At 36.8% G+C, this 20,894-nt stretch overlaps 1 protein-coding gene across 1 annotated transcript in view; it reads left to right on the forward strand.

Annotated features, from left to right (window-relative positions):
• DMD (dystrophin) overlaps positions 1–20,894 on the forward strand; it is a 1,075,555-nt gene that overhangs the window by 174,728 nt on the left and 879,933 nt on the right.

Consider the following 20,894-nt stretch of genomic DNA (forward strand, 5'->3'; position numbering starts at 1 on the left):
TACATTTCTGACTACAAGCAAAAGAAAATTAAAGAATATTTACCATAAATATTCACTTTCAGAATAGTGGAGATACTTCATATGTTGAGGGAAATACAGCTGTGCAAGTACAGCTGAACATGTTTATCCTCCCTCAGAAAGTTTTTATATATATATATATATATATATATATATAGTGCTTTATACACTTCAGAACAGTATTCTGTCAATGTTTGATATTGCAGGCTTTAAAAAATAATTCAGATAGTAGAATCAAGAAATATTGAGTTGTATTGAATAAACTAAATATATCTTCTGTCTCCATCTGCTATTATCAGATGTTGTTTTCCAGGTGTATTGCTGTCATAGGACTTCCCTGAAACTTTTCCAATGTGACAATGTAATTTTTTTCCAAAAGGATACTGAATTTGGAGGCTTAAAGATGGATGCAGCTGCAGTCTAGATGTGGGGTTTAAAAAGTCTCTCTTCTGCTATAAATGTCCAGGAGAGCATAGCTCAAATGAAGGAGAGAAGACAATAGTTCCCTTATACTTCTGATAAATCTGTCTTTTGTGGTCCTGTAATAATGTTAATAATAATGAATGTAGACATAATTCAGTTTTTATTATTCCTCAATATTGTCCTGTATATAAAGTTAGGTATTGTACTCTCTCTTAAATGTAGCACCAGGTTGGAACCGCATATGCGCTGTGATCTTCTTCACTGCAAATCATAAGTACTTTTTTAATGTTCCCATATTTCTGATTTCTGTCTCCCATTTTGTAAATACAATAAATTTGTTTATATTTCCTAGGTATAGGAAGTATAACCTTGCTATATAAAAACATGTTTGTCAAATGAATGTTTGTCATGAAACTAACAAACTAGATTGGGAATTCTCCCAATGTGGAGGCTAAAATTTTGACAAAAATTTAATAGATTATTTTAATTTTATTTTGTGTTTGATTGAATAGATTTGAAATAGTTTATTACTGTTTTTCACTATATAAATGTGGGTGAGATTGTGGGTGTATTTCATCTACAGTGATTTCATATTTTCAAAGGCAGAAACAGTTCATATGCTGAACAATAAATAACTCTACAAAGACTCTTTGCAGGCATGGTACAATCAAGTAGTCTTCTTTTCCTTCCATTCAGAATTTACTATAAGAAAATTCATGGCAAAATATTTAAGAGATGTCTATTTTGCCTGCATTTTATTTGCAGAACTAGCATGTTGAGTAGAAATAGCTGTATTCTTTTGCTACTGTTGTGAAATTTGGTGCGCTAAGAAACCTTTTACTGTCTTGCTTGTGAGTAATATAGGGATGCAGCAGCTATACACAGAATTACAAATATTTTGTAAGTCTTTTCATTCGTGTAGCAATTGATAAGAGGTTATTGTCTCTTTGGTTTCCAAGAAAAAGCCTCTTACAGTGAAATTGGGCCATGAAAACTATTATTAAGGTTAATGTAATTAGTATTTAGAGACTTCACAAACACTTTTTTTAATGCACAACTACACAAAAACATCTTTTTGTATGAGCGTTGTTTGACACTACATTTTTTTTTAACTTATTTATTTTTTACCCCTATACAAAATAAAGGAAGGTTTCTCACTGAAGAACTGAGAGTCAAACCTACAGGCCATGCTGATGATGCATATAAGGAGATCAGTGATGATGGTATTTTCACTGTACTTCTTAATGGATCATGGATAAAGCATCTGAGCTAACTTACAGTATTTGTTATACTGAAAAGTCATCACAGAAAGCTCTTCAGTTTATGGTTCAGCAGTTACTTATTGGAATACACACAAATAATGTATCGTATCTTAATTTTGTTCATTAAGCTCTGACAGAGGCACGAAGTTCATCTATAAAATAGTTTCACAATTAATTGCCTTTTCAGAAAATCTAAACTAGGAGCTTATTATTTTTTAATTTGACAAGCCTAAATACTGGCATTTTCTGTAATATGTTGTCACCTCTGCAGCACTTCAGACCTCTTGTTTGAAGTATTAAATATGAATAGCTTTGATTGTCTTTCAAAGTGTTTTGTGTTTTCCTTCCAGTGTTGTGCATTTTAAACGAAGAATATTAGGTAAGCGTATAATCGTGCATACATTACTGCTTGTCACACTCAGGCTGAATTAACTGTCTTTGTGCCTGCTCCTGAACATGTTCAGGTCTGTAGTACTGCATTCAAGGAAAAAAAACAGAGGAACAGTAGCTGTGAGCCTGAAATAATTAGCTCCTCGCAAGTCAGACCTCTTTCACCTTCACTGAACTTTGAGATGTAATGTCTGTCTTAGATATCAAAGAATAAGGAAAAAAAAAGATAAATGAGCTAAATGTTATATAAAATCAAAATATGTTCTTTTTATTTAACCTTGAAACACAACTCGCATACTCAGATCCATTCCATCAGCATGGTTGGATGTTTACACTAAGCTTAATGGTACTACATTCAAAGGCTCATTGTTTCTAATTTTGTGTAAAGGACAAAGAAATTACTGAGGTCATATCTAGGGTTTTAATAGTCTTCTACATCTCTGGCAAAGGTCTGATTTGTGTTAGTATAGAAGACTGTTCTTCCTGAGTGATTCTAACAATATTTGTAAAAACTATGGTTTTGCTGAAACAACTGTTTCTGTTCTCAGGGCTTCTCTAGGCATATGGATGAAATCAGCCCTGAGGCTTATGCTTTTTGTATCCATGGTTTGTGCTAGCAATTTCTGCAGCATAGAATAATTTGTTCTTACATCAGAAAAACATTTATGTTGTAACTATACTCTGAACTGGGGATTCTTTACTAGTTTCACAGTGATGAGTATGTGATCAGCAGAATTTTCTCTGTGAAGAGCATCATCAACTGTTTGGGTGCATACAGTAAAAGTTAGATTATAGATATAATAATAAAAGCAAATAGAGGTTATCATACATAATAAATATACATAAGTACAATGTAACAATATAAACCTAAATAAATTATAAATATATATTATATAGATATTATGTATAGACACACAGTTGTCTCTTTTTTTCTTATTGCTAAGGCAGGAGTCATCCCTAAGGTGCTCTTGGTAGCTTAATATTTGAGAAAACTGGCATAATGACAGTTTTTCTACTAAATGGTATTCTGTCATTATTTTTTCCAGAGAGCTCTGATTATAATCCAGACGTTTAAATTGATGTGTGTGGAAACTTGGCAGATGAAATATTAGTGCAGGACCAATTCACTCTTCCAATTTTTGAAAATATTGGTTTAGATGCATTTGTTAAATTGTAGCAACATCAGCTTAATGTGAGATATTTTAATACCATGTTATTAAAGACTTTAAAATTAAGAGGGAGTACATAGCATATCAACTGGATGACTGAAACTGGTGCAAAGTAGTCAGCAAGAGGAGATTATTGATTCTGTATGGAGTAAGTGTACCCATTAAAAACTGACTTTGCTATAAGCCTTCAGAAATGATAATACAAATATTTGTGTCCATGTGTTGACAAAACAGTCACTTAAGAAAAGACTAAATTTGTAATTCTTACAACCTGAGGATTTCACTGCTGTGAGCTAAGGAAGATTGTTACCAAAATACCCATTTTTTGTCTCATTGTCTGGATCAGAGGGTTCAATGCTCTGCTGAAAAAATCTTTGGTAAACCATCTATTGTACAGGAAGATGGATGGATGGAGAATTTGTCATCTTAGAATATAAGATATAATTTCATACAACCAAATAGCTTGTTCAGATGGTAACTGAAATGCATATGTGTGGTGGTTTTACTCAGGTGGGCAGCCGAGCTCCACTACAACCGCGCTCTCACTCCCCCTCCTCGAAGAGGAACGGGGAGAAAATACGATGAAAAGGGCTCAAGGGTTGAGATAAGGACGAGGAGATCGCATAGTAATTATCATGACGGGCAAAACAGACTCAGCGTAGGGAGATAGTAAGATTTATTACCTATTACTAACAAGCTAGAGAACTGAGAAACAAAGGAAAGAAACCAAAAGCACCTTCCCCCACCATCCACCCTCTTCCACCTCCTCCCCCTGAGCAGCGCAGGGGAACGGGGGAATGGGGCTTTTGGTCAGTCTATAGTGCTTCTTCGCCGCTGCTCCTTCTCGGTCACTCTCGTCCCCTGTGCTGTGGGTCCCTCCCACGGGATGCAGTCCTTGCTGAACTGATCCAGCGTGGGCTGCCCACAGGCAGCAGCTCTTCAAGAACTGCTCCAGATATGGGTCCGTACCACGGGGTCCATCCCTCAGGAGCGAACTGCTCCAACCTGGATCCCCCATGGGCAGCAGCTCCTGTCAGGTCACCTGCTCCTGCGTGGTCTCCTCTCCACGGGCTACAGGTCTGGCCCGGAATCTGCTCCAGCAGGGGTCTTCCACAGGCCGCAGTCTCCGTCGGTGCAGGTCCACCTGCTCCACCGTGGTACTCCATGGGCTGTAGGGGGACAGCCTGCTTCACCATGGTCCTCGCCACAGGCCGCAGGGAACTTCTGCTCCGGCGCCTGGAGCACCTCCTTCTTCACTGACCTTGGCACCTGCAAGGCTGTTCCTCACTCCTCTCACTCTCCCAGCTGCTGTGTGGCGCAGTGTTTTTTTCCCTGTCTTAAATATGTTCTCACAGAGGTGCAAAACAACATCAGTTACTGGCTCAGCTCTGGTCAGCAGTGGGGCCCTTACCAAACATGGGGCAACTTCTAGATTCTTCTCACAGAAGCCACCCCTATGGCCCCCTGCTACCAAAACCTTGCCACGTAAACCCACTACAATATGTAAGGATATGGAACTGGATATTATATTGGCAACATTAAGCTGAATATTTGGAACTAGCCTTTCTGTGGTATAAGAGAAAATAATTGGAAAAAAAATAAATCTAAACTTTACTAATTGCTTGGTGGATGGCTTAGTTTTATTCAACCTACATAATGAACAGTATTTGAGTATGTGCTCAAGATGATTCATGTACCAAAATGAAAAGAAAGAAAATGCCTCTTGGCAAGTATTGCAAATTAACTTAAATCATCCTTACTCTGAGCAATCTGGAGCATCTGCTGCAGCTTCAAGATGCTAGCTGGATACTGTGACTCCTGTGCCTATGTTCCAGTTATAAAGAAAGATAACATTGGTTCTAGTCTCATTTCTATTTTCATAACCCTTTCTGGACTTTAAAACAGATTCTTGGCTGAAATGTTTCCATTTTCTTTTCATGCAATTTTCTAACATGGTCTAATGAATCATTTGGGATCTTTATGGGAAGGGCCTTCATAGCTGTGTCATGAAGCAGTGTAAGGTCTGTCCTTGGAATTCTCAGAAATCTTTTTTTTTTTTTCTTTTTTTTTCTTTTTTTTTTTCCTTTTTTCTTCTGAACCCATGTGCAGTATCAGTGTCACAGAGCCTTCAGCAAAGATTGTGCCTGAGACTCAGCTGTGTTTCCAACACAGATTTTTGAGTTATACCATTACTGCAATCTTTGAAAATAGTGTCAGTGGTGTGTTTGCTCACTGATTGCCTATGAGCTCTACCAATGCCAATGACGCAACTTACTAAAATAAATCTTATTGATTCCATTCTTTTGGATATGTTTCCATTAAAATATGAAAGAATGCTTAATATTTGAATTAATGAAGCTAAGTCCTTGTATCCAGGCTACATAGTTGTGCAAAAGCAGTTTCCAGAGTCACTGCATTGCTTCATTAAGGACCTTTACAATATTAAGCACTGACAGGGTTCAATCTAAATACCTCAGAAGAACATGAATTTGTATTAAGACTAAGCTGAAACCCTTCCAACATCTTTTCCTGCTACCCTATAAGAAGAAATCCAACATCGAATGCCAGATTTAAACCTAGAAATTGAAAGACTTGAAAAAGTTATTTTAAAAGAGAAAATGATAAAAGTTCATTGTTCAAGAAATGATACAGAACACAGTGGCCTGTGCTTTGTAAGTACAGGGTTTTGTTGTTAAGTAGTACAGAGTCTGCAAGAAGTACAGTGTGTAGGTCCAAAGGATCTTTTTAAGCATACATTGTACAAGAAATGGACTAAAAAGGACTTAAGCTTAATCACTTTTGCTACCTCAGTTCCCTGTAGTTGTCTTCTTTACTTGCACCGTCTCCTGCCCCCACCACTAGAAAAGACCAAGTAACAACAAAACATTTTTAGAATGGCAAGAAAAGCAGTTCTGGCTGGTTACTCAGCACATTATGACCTGGTGAACAAACCCAAGAGTGTTGTGAAGACTTCAGGAAACAGTGTTTGACTTTTTTAGTTAAAACCCTTCAAAATTTCATTAAAAATACTGCAGTGAAGTAGATGCATAACAGTGAGATAGAAGCAGGTTGACAGATTTTTTTTCTAGGAAAGTTTTCACGTTTGTGATTGGTATTTGATTTATCTAGACAATAGAGAATATGCCTTTCTATCACCTAGTCCAAAATATTCAATGTTTCCATTTGCTGAGTATTTTAAGGCCTAAACTTAAAAGTCTAATCACCACCCAGTTTTGCACAGAAGTAATTTTAAAGCATTTTGAATTACTGGAAAGCTGAACAATCATATAATGGATGTTTGCTTCATAAACTGATGTCACAAATGAGAACAGAGGAAGAAAAACTATTCGGAGGTTTAAAAAGTGCATTATTTTGTAAGAATTTCAACAGATATTGAAAGAAAGAAAAAAAAAAAGATCCAGAAACACTCTTCTCATTTTAAAAACCCTGGAAATAGATTTCAAAGATTGTAAAATTCTACAGCATGCAATCATTTTGGTTTTGTACACACATCTCTTTCCCTTCCCACTTTTCATGGTAGCCCCAAATGTTTTTCTTCTATCTGCAGATCTGCTGTTATTTTTTATTTCTTCATTTCATATTTCTACTGTCTACAACCAGGCTGTCAGATTGATTTTGAGCTGCCAAAGTGCTTGGGCAGCTCAATCCTGGCTCCAGGGACCAGGCTATGGCAAGTGTGGTGGAAGAGGACATTAGTGTGGGGCTTTCGAATTATTTGCATCCCCAGCTGTAGCAGGATGGGACTCCAAAGCTCAGCTGCATCTCCAGTTTACACATATAATCCTGTGCCTGAGAACCACATATACGGCTGCTTTTAGACCTTTAATTCTGCTAGGGACACAGAAATGATACTATGGTGCCCAGAAATATACAGAGTTTGTTATGTGCTTTACAGATTAAGGCCATCATGATCTTGAAGTAAAGAATGTGAGATTGGGTCAGGTGTTATCTTCAAAAGAGCAATATGTAGGAAGAAGGGGAGATTTCACTTTCCACTTAAAAACTGAAACTTGACCTGAATAGATAATATGTTATTTTTAAGTTATAAAAGAATTGACTCCAGTTAAGAAGTGTAATTTTGTGTGTGTTTAACCTACTTTGCCTGTAAGTAGATATATTATAATGCTATTAGGACTGTCTGGGATGTGTTTTAGTGGTCCTTTAATGCACTCTACAGATGTTGATGTCCCAAGAAGGCTTTTAGTGCATCTGAGGTGTACACCTATGTTCTGCTAGAATAGACCCTGATGGGTCTTAAAGCTGTATTTAAGATATAAGTAGGTATTATCTGCATTTCAATGTCTAACCATGAAAATGGGAATTTCAGGTAAAGAAATATTAGTGGAATTCTTGGGTATTTTGATTTTTTATTTAATCCATCATTGCTCTGAATCTACCCTCAGTAAACTGATGAATGGGAAAATACTCTCCTCTCTTACGAACATTACTAAGAAGTTAACAAGCATTTGGAAAAATAGCTTGTTGCAAACCAGAATACAGACCAGAAATGTCATTTCAGGCTGTAGTTTGTATCTGTATTAATCTTTTCTATCCCATAAAAATAGTATGAGCACACTCTTCAGTCAAAAAAAAAAAAGACTCATAAAATAAAATACTGAAACAAAAAAGGAGAGAAGTGAACCACATCTAATATGTCTGTGCACTGAACTCAAATTCTGTTGTGTTGTTAGGGCATGATGAAGTAGCTGTGGGTTGCAGACTACATCGGAGAGGACTTTAGACAGAATCAATGTAAAGACAGAAAGGAAGCTTATGATATGCCCTTACTACTGAAACTAGTATAAAAACTTGACATTATTTAGCCTATCAAGCAGAAAAATAACGTTTGTTAGAGTGTCTCATTGTAAAGGCATGTGCAGCTTTTCCTCTATGGGAAATTGTGTGGTTAAACAAGTGTATTGTGCTTTGCAGAGCTGAAATGTTATGTGGTCTGTGAGTTTCCGTACAAAATATGAGAGGAAATCTGTGAGACAGTATTGCTGTCTTCAGATCTGACTGAAATACTGCAAGTGCATTAAAAAAAAAAAAAACAAAAACTGTTCTACAGGTATTTTCTACAAACTTGTGACTTGAAACTGCAGTGAGTTCCTGTCCAAGAGAAAATACCCTGATTTCCTAAGGTTATTGAGATAGGATCCTTGATGCATCTGACTTGCAGCCATCATCACCATCACAGTGTACCTCTTAATTGTAGAGTTCTCAGTGCCAAGAGGAAAATAATGCCAAAGCTTGGCTTTCAGGAACCTATATTTTCATCAGACTAAGCAAGTCAGTGAGAAACTCACGTTATTTTAAATTGGATTGTGGGCTTTTCAAGACCATCACCACTTCTTCTTGGGTCCTTGTTCTGAGCATAGTAAAATAGGGTTGTATTTTTTGACTCAAGTCCTGTATTTCACTATTCCAAAGGAATACTAGCAACTGCCAATACTAATAAAAGCCAGAGCTACCCTTACCTGTAAACTCCTCTTCCAGTCCTAGTTGACTGATCAGTCAGAAAGGTATCATACTGTCCCCAGGAGATCTTGTTTTCCAAACAATTCAGACTGGCTTTCATTCCTTTGTCTCTGCCACATTTGTTTGGCTGTATAGCTTGTTGGTGGGCTCTTTCTTACAATAAAATAAAACAAAACAAAATAAAATAAAATAAAATAAAATAATAGCAGGCTATATATTCCTTTGCTATTGTTTTGTAAGCACTGTTATATGTAGGTGGGTTCTTGAGGATGAGGAAGTTTTTGTGTAAAAGTAGTTAGATTGCTTTCTTCAGAAGCACTTTGATATTGCCAATTAGTAGCTGTGAGGAAGTTTATCTTCAAGAGGCCTTGGCACAAACAGTTGGAATTTATAATTATATCCTTCAAAGCCTCATAATGGGTAATACTAATTTGTGAGAACTCATACGGTGAGTGAAACAAACCTCTTCCTAGCCTCTTTGTCTCTGAATGATTACTGAATAGAGCAGATATTTCAGATACCATATCTGAGACAATTTCAGGGTAAGAGAGATTGCACAGACAACTTAGTACTTCCTCTGTTTATAATTTTCAACTACTTAATACTTAAAGTTTTTAATACTTAATACTACTTAATACTTGAAGTTTTTTCACACTGGAACAGGCTGCCCAGGGAGGTTGTGGAGTCTCCTTCTCTGCAGATATTCAAGGCCCGTCTGGACGCCTACCTGGGCAGCCTGCTCTAAGGAACCTGCTTTGGCAGGGGGGTTGGACCTGATGATCTTTCGAGGTCCTTTCCAACCCCTTCAATTCTGTGATTCTGTGAAAGTTTTAAGATCCCACTGTCAAGAAAGAGGGTGGCATAGTACTTTAGTAGACAGTAATATATTTTCAAATGAATATGCAAATGTTCATATTTATCATTTCTGAGAGTTTTGGCATTAAATATTTGTGAATACCCAGATTCCAAGATATCATTTTCCTTTTACACAGTTTCATATTTAGTAAGCTAAGATTACGTTTGATTGTTTGTCGTTTGTTTTGTTTTGTTTTAAGGACTATGTTCTTAAATCACATACATTTGGAAATCTTGGCTCCACAAAGCAAAATAACTGTAGAATGTTAACATGAGGTAGTACGGTATGTTATTAGAGATTTAGCAGTTATTTACAATTGTTTGCCTGTTTGAAAACCACCGATGTTCACAAAAACTCCAAATAAGATAATTTTTTACAACTTCTTGTTTGGAAAAGCTGTTCATAAATTAGAAGGAGTTTGGTAATGTTTGAAGTTCTGGCAGGACAGATGTTTGTCAAACTGAATACGGTTTTCACGATGGATTTTGTGCCCTGGAATTTGCATATTGAAAAGGTACATATAGTACCTAAATGTAAGGCCCTAGACAGTAATGTTAAGTACATGGAAGTAACCTTGCCAAAAATAGGTCAGGTCCCATAGCTAAAAACTACGGACAGCTGCTGGTTTCATTACAAACATAGAAAAATCCTTTACAAATATAGAAAAGCCCTAGGGTAAAAACAAGGGTCACTGAGTGACGGAGGTCATATCCTGTCTCTGGCAGTGTCCAAAAGCAGAAGATTAAAGACAAATATATCAGTAGAGCAAATATATCATGATTTGTTTCTTTCAGCAACCTTGCAGTCTCCAACAATTGCAACTCACAGACGTTCTGATCCCAAGGGGTTTGGGGCTTAATAACCTTTAGCGTTAATGGAGGAATAACCGCTCTTTGGTGAACTTGCTTAGCAACTCCTTACAATTTCATGTCAACGTCAGCATCTGCAACCTTTTGCTGGCAAGGGTTTTTGCAGCTTTGCTGAATACTGGCTGATGAAACACTTCCTTCTGCCACCTGCTAGCCTCTTCCCATGACTCCCCACCTTCTGTTAGTAACTGGAGCTGTGGCAGGTAACCACTGTTCACTCTTCACATCACTTAGGACTCCACAGATCTTTTAAAGAGTACTCCAGCCCTCAGCAACTTACCTTTTCACTTGCAGAAGGGTGGCTGAACAGCTCCAGTTGTAAACACAACCCAGTTCCACTGGTTTGGGCCTTTCTGTCTTACTTTGGAGTACACAACCTGGCAGAGCAATGTGTGCATCTGGCCCTGTGAGCTGCATTTCTTTGTGAGTTTCTGCTTTCCTTAGAGGTAATTTGGTGCAAAGCACGGTCTACCAACAAAAGTAGGATTTGACTTATGACAAAATAGAAGCCTGTTTTAATTATTCATGAATTTAATTCACTTGTTTGTAGCTTGGAGGCAAACTAATGCTTCACACATAGGAGAAATAATACTAAAATGTTTTAGAACTAGTTCTGGTACTAAAAAGGACTTATATTTTGAGGTTGTTAGAATAGTTCTTTTGTAAAAAGTGAAACCAGATGGTTTCATATACTTCTCTTTACATTTAGAATTGCCTTAAGAGTTCTCAGGCCTGTATATTCCCCCTTCTTCATTCCACTTTATTAATTTTCTATTTATTTGAGAACAATGCTAAAACGTTTTCTCCTGATAACTTACTTGTGTATAGCCATATCAATTATTTATCCATGTAAAAATATTAAGGATAATTGAAGACTGATATTTTCTACATGTAGAAAGACCTTTGGCTTACTTCTATGATCATCAATCTGAAATATTCCAGCCCCAAGATCAGGGCTTGTAACAATTATTCAGGTGAAACTGAAACTTTAATAGAATTTTTATTAAAAAAAAAAAAAGTCTTTACTGTATAATGCATTCACAGTCTTGCACCAAGAAACATGTTCCCATTACATAGAGGTTAGGAACCTGATTTATTTTATAGGTAGCATGCAGCACTTAAAATAATTCTGTCAAAAAAGGACTAAGATCATAGAACCGTGTTGTGGTTAGAAGGGACCTCTGGAGCTCAGAACAGGGTCAGCTTCGATCAGGTTGCTTATTTCTTTGTCCAGTCAAGTCTTGAATATCTCCAAGAATCCCTGAACAAGGTGAAATCTGCATTCCTCAAGACTAATGTAGTAATGCTATTACTTGTCTCGTGATGCTATTTGTCTTGTTCACTTCTCTCAGGACCTTAAGGTCACCTCTGCAGGAGTTGCAATTGACCTTCACATTTCTGACACGTTCCTTACTCCCCAAGACCCTGGTTGAAGCACTGTTACTCTATTAACCTATGGCATGAGATTTACATGCTGTGTTACAGAACAGTAATTCTATTCTTTTATATTGCTAAGATGTCCACTTTACACTTTCAGTGAAGTGAGCCTTAGCATGCTTTCTGTGTGGATATAAAACCACATGGACATTAAAGAGGTCTTGAGATTATACTTAGCTGTGTAGAGAAAGATGCTCTAAGAGTTTGGAGCACTATATGCTCTTATAGTTAGCCAGGTAGAAATATATCCACCATTATTTTTTTAGCCAAGGCAGCACATATGGGGCATTCCCTCTTGAAAATTGTGAGCTTTAGTCATAAATGTTATAGTCCCTTTAAGGAGGACTTAAATACCGTAAAGTAGATTATTGCAAAAGGTTTGGTTCCCATGCATTTAAATGTATGAGTTTTAAATGATTTGCAGTCAACTCAAAGGCAGTCAGTTACTTTTTCCTGGGGCTCTCTAGACAGCTAGTTGTTCTGAATTGTCAGTGAACCAACAAGCATAGGGCTCAGAGTAACTGAATAGCAAGTTATTAGTCAAAACAACTCTTAAGTTTTGAAATGCACATGATTAATGATGTCTTTTCAATTTATTGTACATTCATTTGAGCTAATTAAAAGCAATTAAATGTCAGGATTTTAAAACAGGAAACAATCATATTTATGCTAAAACATTCTTAATCATCTCATTTTTCTCTTTCAATTATTGCATTTAAAATTATTTTTATGCATTCCAGAAATTAATTCTGATTTGTCATTATACAAATTCGTATTGTTTTTATTAGAACAGAAAAATATTGAGTATTGAGTTTAAATGTTTCCATTCAGGTTTTCACAAGATTTGTTTAGAACTACAGCATCCAAAAGTTCAGTGAAGTGAGGATGTTTGAGATTCAGCAAGCTTTGTCCCCGTTTCTCCCACTTGTCAATTTGATAGGACAACAAAAGCATATTTGTGGGATTTCAAACTATTATCAGAGTGTGTAGTCTGTTGAAAATTTAATTGTGGGCTCCCTGGGTTCCATAGCAGAACTCCCTCTAGCATCAGACTTCCACTCAGGCTGTTCCAGTGCTGTGGAAGAGTTTTAAAGTGGAAGTGTCAGAACTATCTCTCTCAAAATAAATAAATAAACAAGAACTGCTGTAAATACTTCAGAATCTGCCCCAAATTAGATTCTGTTCTAGGAGAAGTGAAAATCTGAAGATATCATCTACAACCTCTATCATTCTTTGGGGCTTATGTCATTTAGTAGGAGCAAAATAGCTACATTTCCTATATCTTGTTTAAAAAGTTTCCTAGCTTTCAGGGCAACAGCAAAATTGGGAAGCAATAAAAAACTCCAGCAAAAGAGTTCTTTATTTTGTAAGTATCTCTGAATAAAGGCTTATTATAGTCCTCATTGATTTAACACTGTGTGACAGTGAACAAAACCTACATTATTCATACATTTTTTACCATTTTTGGTTTAAAATCCAGCATTCAAAGAATAATTAATGTCAGGCAGTTGCCTGTGCAAGCCTACACTCTACAGTAAATAATACGTTCTAATTAGCACTGATGTGGACTGGAGACTGAATATCTGATTAACATGCATAGCAGTAGTTGAGGTTAAACATCATGAACTGCATAAAGCCATACATTGTGTAACCTGCTTTCTCTCAATATTCCATAATTGTGTCCAGACACAGTCCATGTATTGTGCTGACATTTGCATGGCTACCTCCCAAAGGCCCCATAATTCTGCAAAGAACATGCCAAGTCAGACATAATGTTTACTTCTGCATTAAAGCTAGCAGAAATGCTGTGTGGCCCAGCAAGCTTCTCAGGTCCAGTCATTGGAAACCTCATGCAGGCAAGCCAAACACGGTGCCTGTGCAACAGAGGGACCTCGTCATGTACCTGGAGCAGTTAAGGTCTAGGGACTTCTGTGACTCAAAGCAGTTTTCACAACACCAGTAGTACTGGTTGCATAGTCAGATTACAGTGGAAATGTAGTGCCATCTACAGTAGGTCACGTTGCCCAGAATTCTAAAAAAAAAATGCAACTTCTGTTGTGTTGTGTTGTGTTGTTTTGTTTTGTTTTCTAAGACGCATTCATGTCAAAGCACAGACTCCATCTCTTTCAGTAAATTGTTGGACTTGACTCTTAAAAGGAAACATGGAATTGTCCTTTGTCTTTCCTCTTACAATCCCTTGACCGATCTATTCAGGAACACATTTGGGAATTCTTTTTTTCCCAGTTTCAGAAATTGGTGCTAGTTTTCAAAGATGTTAAGACTTGCAGTGCATATGTGTATGTCTAAAAAACTGTCTTTTTCTTTTGCCTTTGGACTTTCAATCAGCTGTTTCAGGTTATTCCTCTTCACTGCCAAAACCCATGACTCTAATGTCTTGTGGTAGTTATTGGATTTGTGGGCCCCTTGAAAGAGGGGTATTCTGGGAGACTAAGACACCAGGCAAATTTCAAAATTTAAGGCTGCATTCATTTGTTTTCAGCTACTAAGCAATCAATATGTCAATAACCAAGAGCCGAGCACTGATCTGCTCTTACTCAAGCCTTAGGTATATGATACAATGATATTCATGATGCATTGTTAGCCCTGATGGCTGCACACTTCATGGAGGTCAGTCTCAGAGACTGAAATGTACGTGACAGCATTTCGCGACAGGAGGCCAAAACTGTCTTCTCCAAGCTGCGTTGTGTATCTCTGGTGTTTGTGTATGTTTTTTCATGGGTCAAAACCTGTCAGGTCCAAAGGATTATTTCCAAAGGATATGTCAGAAATAATCTGTTCTCCCTCGTTCAGTTGGGTGGTAGCTCTTGAATGGTGGTTTATTCTGTTATCTTCAGGCTGGTGTTGTGTGTTTGTAGACCAGTTGCCAGTCATCTCTGTCATCTGTGCATAGCTGCAGGCCAGGTGCTGCTATCTTAGCTGTACTATTTTTATGAGTGCCAAGAAAACAGTTATTACGAATTTGGATTAGAATTAAACCTTATGTTATCAGTACTAAATATATTTTCAAAGTAGCTAAACGATAGGCACAATAGGTAGTATAATCCAGTAAAAAGATGCACAAATTTCTGAAGCAAAAAATAATTTTATCATGAGCTATTATTAAACACAAAAAATGCAACTAAAATGCAAACCAATGTCTCATTATTTTTTTGTTTTTCACTGTACTTCAGTCAATTTTTAATGACTGGTTTTAAGGAGAGATTCAGCTCATAGTGTTACTTTAATGAACTGTAAACAGGATCCAGATTCACAAATGCAAATAGGTACCTAAATTCCTTGGGAATCTGGCTGATTTATTGGCAGACATTACAAAAGCAGCATATGCCAATCAATTTCACCGAGTTTCCCATCATTATCTGTGGTTATTTGAAGTACATATGCATGCTACCTGCCAGTAGCCAAGCCATTGCAACTAGTTATACCTATGTTGAATGTAAAAAAAAGTATTAAACATTATTGCCAACAATTATGTTCAGAGCTGTAATATTGATAAAAATGCCAATTCAGTATCTAGTCAAAATGGCTTTTGATATTGTGAGTATTTATAATTTAATTTATGTGAAGAATTGCATATGATTTGATTACATGTAATGAATGAAAATGGAAAATGGAAAATTTGTATAATTTTCAATGTAAGAAAGCTACATATTACATAGGTTAACTGCATAAATTACACCATTTACACTAGGAACACTCCAACAGAAGACAAACAAACAAACCTATAAACAAAAGATACAAATAAACCTTTATTTTCTTCCCCACTTCTTGGGCATATCTAATCACAGTACCGGTAGCAGTGTGGGAGAATAAAAATGTAAGTTTTAAAGAGTGCTAGAGTCTTGGCCACAGGTCACTGGGTAATGTGAATTCCAGGTATAATAGGTTTGCAGCAATTTATAAAATCTGAAATTTGACCTCATCGCTGAGGTACAGTAAAAAGTAGAATGGTTGTGAAATGAGGGAACTGCATGTCACTGAGAGCAGGTGTATTGTAGCCTCTAAAGGTAACGCCACACTCACAGCTCATCCCGTGGAGACTGTTGTTGATGGGCTAGCAGACTGCCATACACCTACATCTGAATTTGTCAAAATAAATAGAAGTTGTCTTTGAATATCCTGATTTCTAGCTGTTTCATTGTGTCTTAAATGTTCTGCCGTCTCCCTTTTAAATGCTGTTTTCTTGCTGCTTTTTATGAGATTTTTCTTCTGAATGTCCTGTGATTTTGTATGTGGAAGGTGGCCTCTACATTGGTCTACCATTTTTTAATAGAAATTGAAAAGCAAATTATGCTTTCAAATAACAGTGTTGGTTTTGTTTGTTTGTTTCAAATAGAGATTATTCACTCATACCTGATTAGCTAATAAACTGTGTATCTTGTATAGAATTTTTAAGGCAGACTATGAAATATAGTATAAAGTTTTACCTTCTTAGTTAACTGTGTAGTTTCTGTGGGAAGATTGTAGAACTATGCTTTACTTCTCCAGATGAGAAAAAAGTGGAAGAACTCATTTTAGACTCCTACTTGAGCTCAAGCAGAGACGGAGTACTTGCTTTTTTTAAGCATGCAATTTAAATTAAATGTCCCTATTACTGCAAACAAGCTAGTTGAGAAAAAGTACAGTGGATGTAGGAGAATTCCCTGAACAGTTCTTGGTTGTAATAAATGTGCAGTATGCCCTCCAGCTCTGCTGGACTTCAACACAGGACACCAAGTACAAGCATAGTCCCTTTGGCGCTTAACGGAGTAACTCCATTCTGCACAAGATAAATATCAGATTCCCTTTTTCACTAGGTGAAAATGATCACTAATCAGCTCAAATGTGGTTGCATGGATTTTACCATTGCTACAGCTTTAAATGGCAATAATGAAAGCAAATAAATATTTGATTTAACCAGTCAGTGTAGCATGATGATGGTGACTATGTGTGTTTGCCAGAAAATGCAATGAGTTCAGTTAAGGTCTGTGACACTTTAGAAAGGAGGATGAGTCATCCACTTGTGTATCATTGCTAAGGCTTCTGTTGAGTCTTAAAAAATAAGTCTGGTTAAAAGCAGTGCTACCTCAGATGCACTAAGATTTTACATTTTGGATTTGGCAACCAAAATATGTTTGCTCTTGAGGATGACTTTTCACTGGCAAAGACTGGATACATCATTTCATTACTTATTTTGTTGTCACTTGTATGTCACTTTGCAGAGGTGGGAACATAATTGCATGCATACTTGCAAAAGGAAGCTCATTGCTGTCAAATTACTCGATTGCATGAAGCTAGCTGCACTTTCAAAAGAAGAGCCCCTATCCTTGACTCTGAATTTATTACTCATTCTTCAAACCATGTAGGAACTTGCTGAGTGTATGTTCGTACCTGCTTCCAGAAGATTTCTTTTCATCCCATTGCTAGTCATCCAGGCCTCAATGACCTTGAACAGCAATACACTAGAAAATAATAAATGCTTCAGTGATGTTAGCTGGCTAAATTAAACTGATGAAAAAATATAGCTGCCAGATTTGTTTTGTATATCCCTGTAAGCTTTGTGTTGTTTAGAAGAAAAGCAGTGTAAGTCAGTATTGCACACTCAAAGCTTACCAAACAGAAACTAAGTGTAATAATTACAGGGTGAATTAGCATAGATGGTATTGTATGTAGTGAGCATCAGGTTAATATTTTTTGAAACTGGTTAGTCTTTGTTCCATTCATTTAAGCTTTGGCAATTCTCTCACCATTTTTTTTCCCCCAGCTGATGGGAAATTTGAAATACAATTCTTTTTTTTTTTTTTAATGCTTATGTTAATATGTCTGATTTCTGTTCTGGTTAGTAGCAGAGCTGAAAAGCTATCACAAAACACTTTGAAATCCAAAATAATAATAGATTAACAGAATCATAGAACAGTTTGGGTTGGAAGGGACCTTAAAGACCATCCAGTTCCAACCCCACTGCCATGGGCAGGGACACCTCTCACCAAAGCAGGTTGCCCAAAGCCCCATCCAGCCTGGCCTTGAGCACTTCCAGGGATGGGGCATGCACAGCTTCTCTGGGCAACCTGTTCCAGTGCCTTACCACCCACACTGTGAAGAATTTCTTCCTTATATATCATCTGTGAACTGCTTTTGTAATTTTTTCACCTGATTTGTATCTTAGACAAAGCTACACTGGAATTGTGACAGCAGCCTTTCATGAAGCAAATACTTTTCCATTGATCCTGCCACAGAGGCAATAATCTTACCTGTTTCAGATTTTAAAGGGACATACATACATCATATATCTAATAATGAGCTTTTGTTTATTTCTGTGTTAACAGTTATCTGAAAAATTGAAAACCTGCCACATTCAGGTTCAGGTATCCAGCGCTAATAATGCCATCTCTGTCAGCTTAGAAGTGGCCCATCAAATGTTGCCTAAAAAAAATTGTTCGTGCTTTAATTTGCATGCTTGTGGTCTGCACATAGTGAGCAATGACAACATATTTTATAAAACATTTTCTTCTATGGGAATAGTTAACCTTTTGAAAAATAATATTAAAAATCACTGAAATTATTTCTTTTGATTTTAGTGATTAACATGATGAATAACTTTTTGAAAGATTATATATTGTAGCCCTATTAAAAGCTACTGTTTATGTCATTATAGGATATTTTTCCTGCTCTAATTACAGACTGTATAAGTAGATTTTATTATGTTGTTTGAAACGGAACTTCAGTTTTTTTCATAATATCATGCCATCACAATTAATATCTGTTTTTAATCTAATTTCATTCTTATGAAAAATACAATATATTGAATCAGGAAAAAATAATCTGGTTAGTGATGTGGTTCATTTCAAAATCTCATTTTGAAATGGCATTAATAGATAAGATAGAATATCTAATTAAAGTGAATTGAATTTGTACTGAATAAACCTCATAAAGAAATTTTGTATGAAAATAAGAGAGAGAACAATTTTGGCTTTGATTTTTAAAATGCCACATGTTTAATTAATAAATAAGGATTCCCTTTGCTTTTAGAGCAGAGAAAATAATTCAGTTTCGTGAATTTCAGTGTTCCTGGGGATAGGGAACATTGAAACGTAACTTTAGGAAGTTCTGTTACACATGGTGAATCTTCCAGTATTTTAATTATCACATAATTAATCTTACAGCAGAATTCATCAAAGGAAAGGTAAATTAGAAGATTTTTTGCAAAGAAAATATTTTAGAATGTTGGGTCTCTGCAGGTCTTATGTTCTGGCTTCAGAAGTGTATGATAAACTGTACTGAGGAGATAATATAGATTATCTGTAGAGCCTATGCAATAACTGGAGGCACTGGTGAGGCTGCTCTCCATCTGTCAATGAACCCTTCTACTTTATTGACATCAACCTTTTCCACGCCTCTCTATCCTCCTTTGGTAAGCTCTATGCCTTTGGATTGTGCAGAACTCCAAAGTGGTTGCCATCTGTCTGAAAAAACAGATGAGGTGTGATTTACTTGATAAATGGATAAATGATAAATTTATTTGCTTTTTCTTTAATTCGCAGTTAATGTAGAGACAAACAAGTTCCTGAGTGCTATGAAAATGAGTGATTAGCTATACTAACATAATTATGTCTGTCTTTATGTCTGTATTTCTCTGTTCTGGATATGCATGGTCCCTGCAATCAGATTTTCTGATGTATCTCAAAATGAAAATAACAGAAAATTCTTCAGAAATTTAAGGGTGCGTGAGTGTCCTTCTCTGAAAGGACACTGCAAAAGTACAGTGACTCCTTGTGTTGAGGGGAAAATACTCTTTTACAAGAGCTGAAGTGACAGATGGGTCTGGTGGCATCACCTGAACATCATGGTCTGGGTATGAAACCAGCTTCTACTCCAGGAGCACGTATCCTGTCCCACAACCACAAATGTTCTTCACAGGATTAGTAACACCTGCCTCTACATCCCTGTTTAAGAGGAGAGTTGGGTTTTCTTGGCTTGCTGCAGGCATTGTGCTAGTTACCTTTTTGAAAGGGATAGTAATTCTAGGTTCATCACCTTTGAGAAGAGTGACATCTTGAGAGAAGGGCTTTCCACCTTCCTCTCAGCCGGTCAGCAGTATGGAACTTTATAAAACCAGGTTTGTCAGTTAATCCTCTGTGCAGTTTCTTGAAAGCTGAAATTAGACTGTAAAAAAAGGCATCTTCAACAAAAGCTTGGAGCTGTGACCATACAGGAACAAACTTCTTTTGCAATGTTTGACTTAAAACTGGCTGGTGCTGAGTTTCAGCTGTGGAAGAACAAAGGCCTCCATTTTCCAGCAGGAGAGAAGGATGATGAAGGGAGAAATGACAGCCTGAGCTGTTCAAGTTATTGCTCTCCGCTTCCCATGAGTCTGTAAAACCGTGGCCTAATTAAACTGTGCCCAGTGCATCGTCCTTCCCTCCTGACAGGGACAATATCTTCTGATGCTGTAATAGTAATCCAGCATCAATGAAAGGAAATGTCAGTCGGTTTCCTGGAACTTCCCAACAGAACTGAACAAACCATAAACGAATGTGTCTGGGAAAGAAATTCAATCTTTAATATATTTAGCTGAGCAAGAGCAAGTATTAATAATCCTTCTTTTATTAAAACTGACTTGAAAGATCTGTTGAGATTAGCTCAATAGCTTTTCTTTATTGTTTCACAGAGTGAGGCATCAAATATTTTGACTTCAAGAAAAGGCTGATTCTTGAAAGTCTTACAAAGGGTAGCATCTGTAAGCCAGTCAAGATTTTCTTTCTTTCCTTCTGACATCCGTTCAGCAAAATTTACAGGTTTACAAACTAAATTTGGGAGAAGCACTTGAAAAAGTTATTTGAAGCTTTGTGGCCTATGTCCTTCTGCCTTTCTGGCTAGCATCGCATCTTCTCATTTTTGTAGTAATCAGCACCCTGAGGTCACAGCCAAACTGCAGGGCACCTCTGGCTCTTTTCTTCTGCAGCCCAGCATGCTA

This window comes from Cygnus atratus, chromosome 1, assembly GCF_013377495.2.
Source record: "Cygnus atratus isolate AKBS03 ecotype Queensland, Australia chromosome 1, CAtr_DNAZoo_HiC_assembly, whole genome shotgun sequence".
Taxonomy (NCBI): domain Eukaryota; kingdom Metazoa; phylum Chordata; class Aves; order Anseriformes; family Anatidae; genus Cygnus; species Cygnus atratus.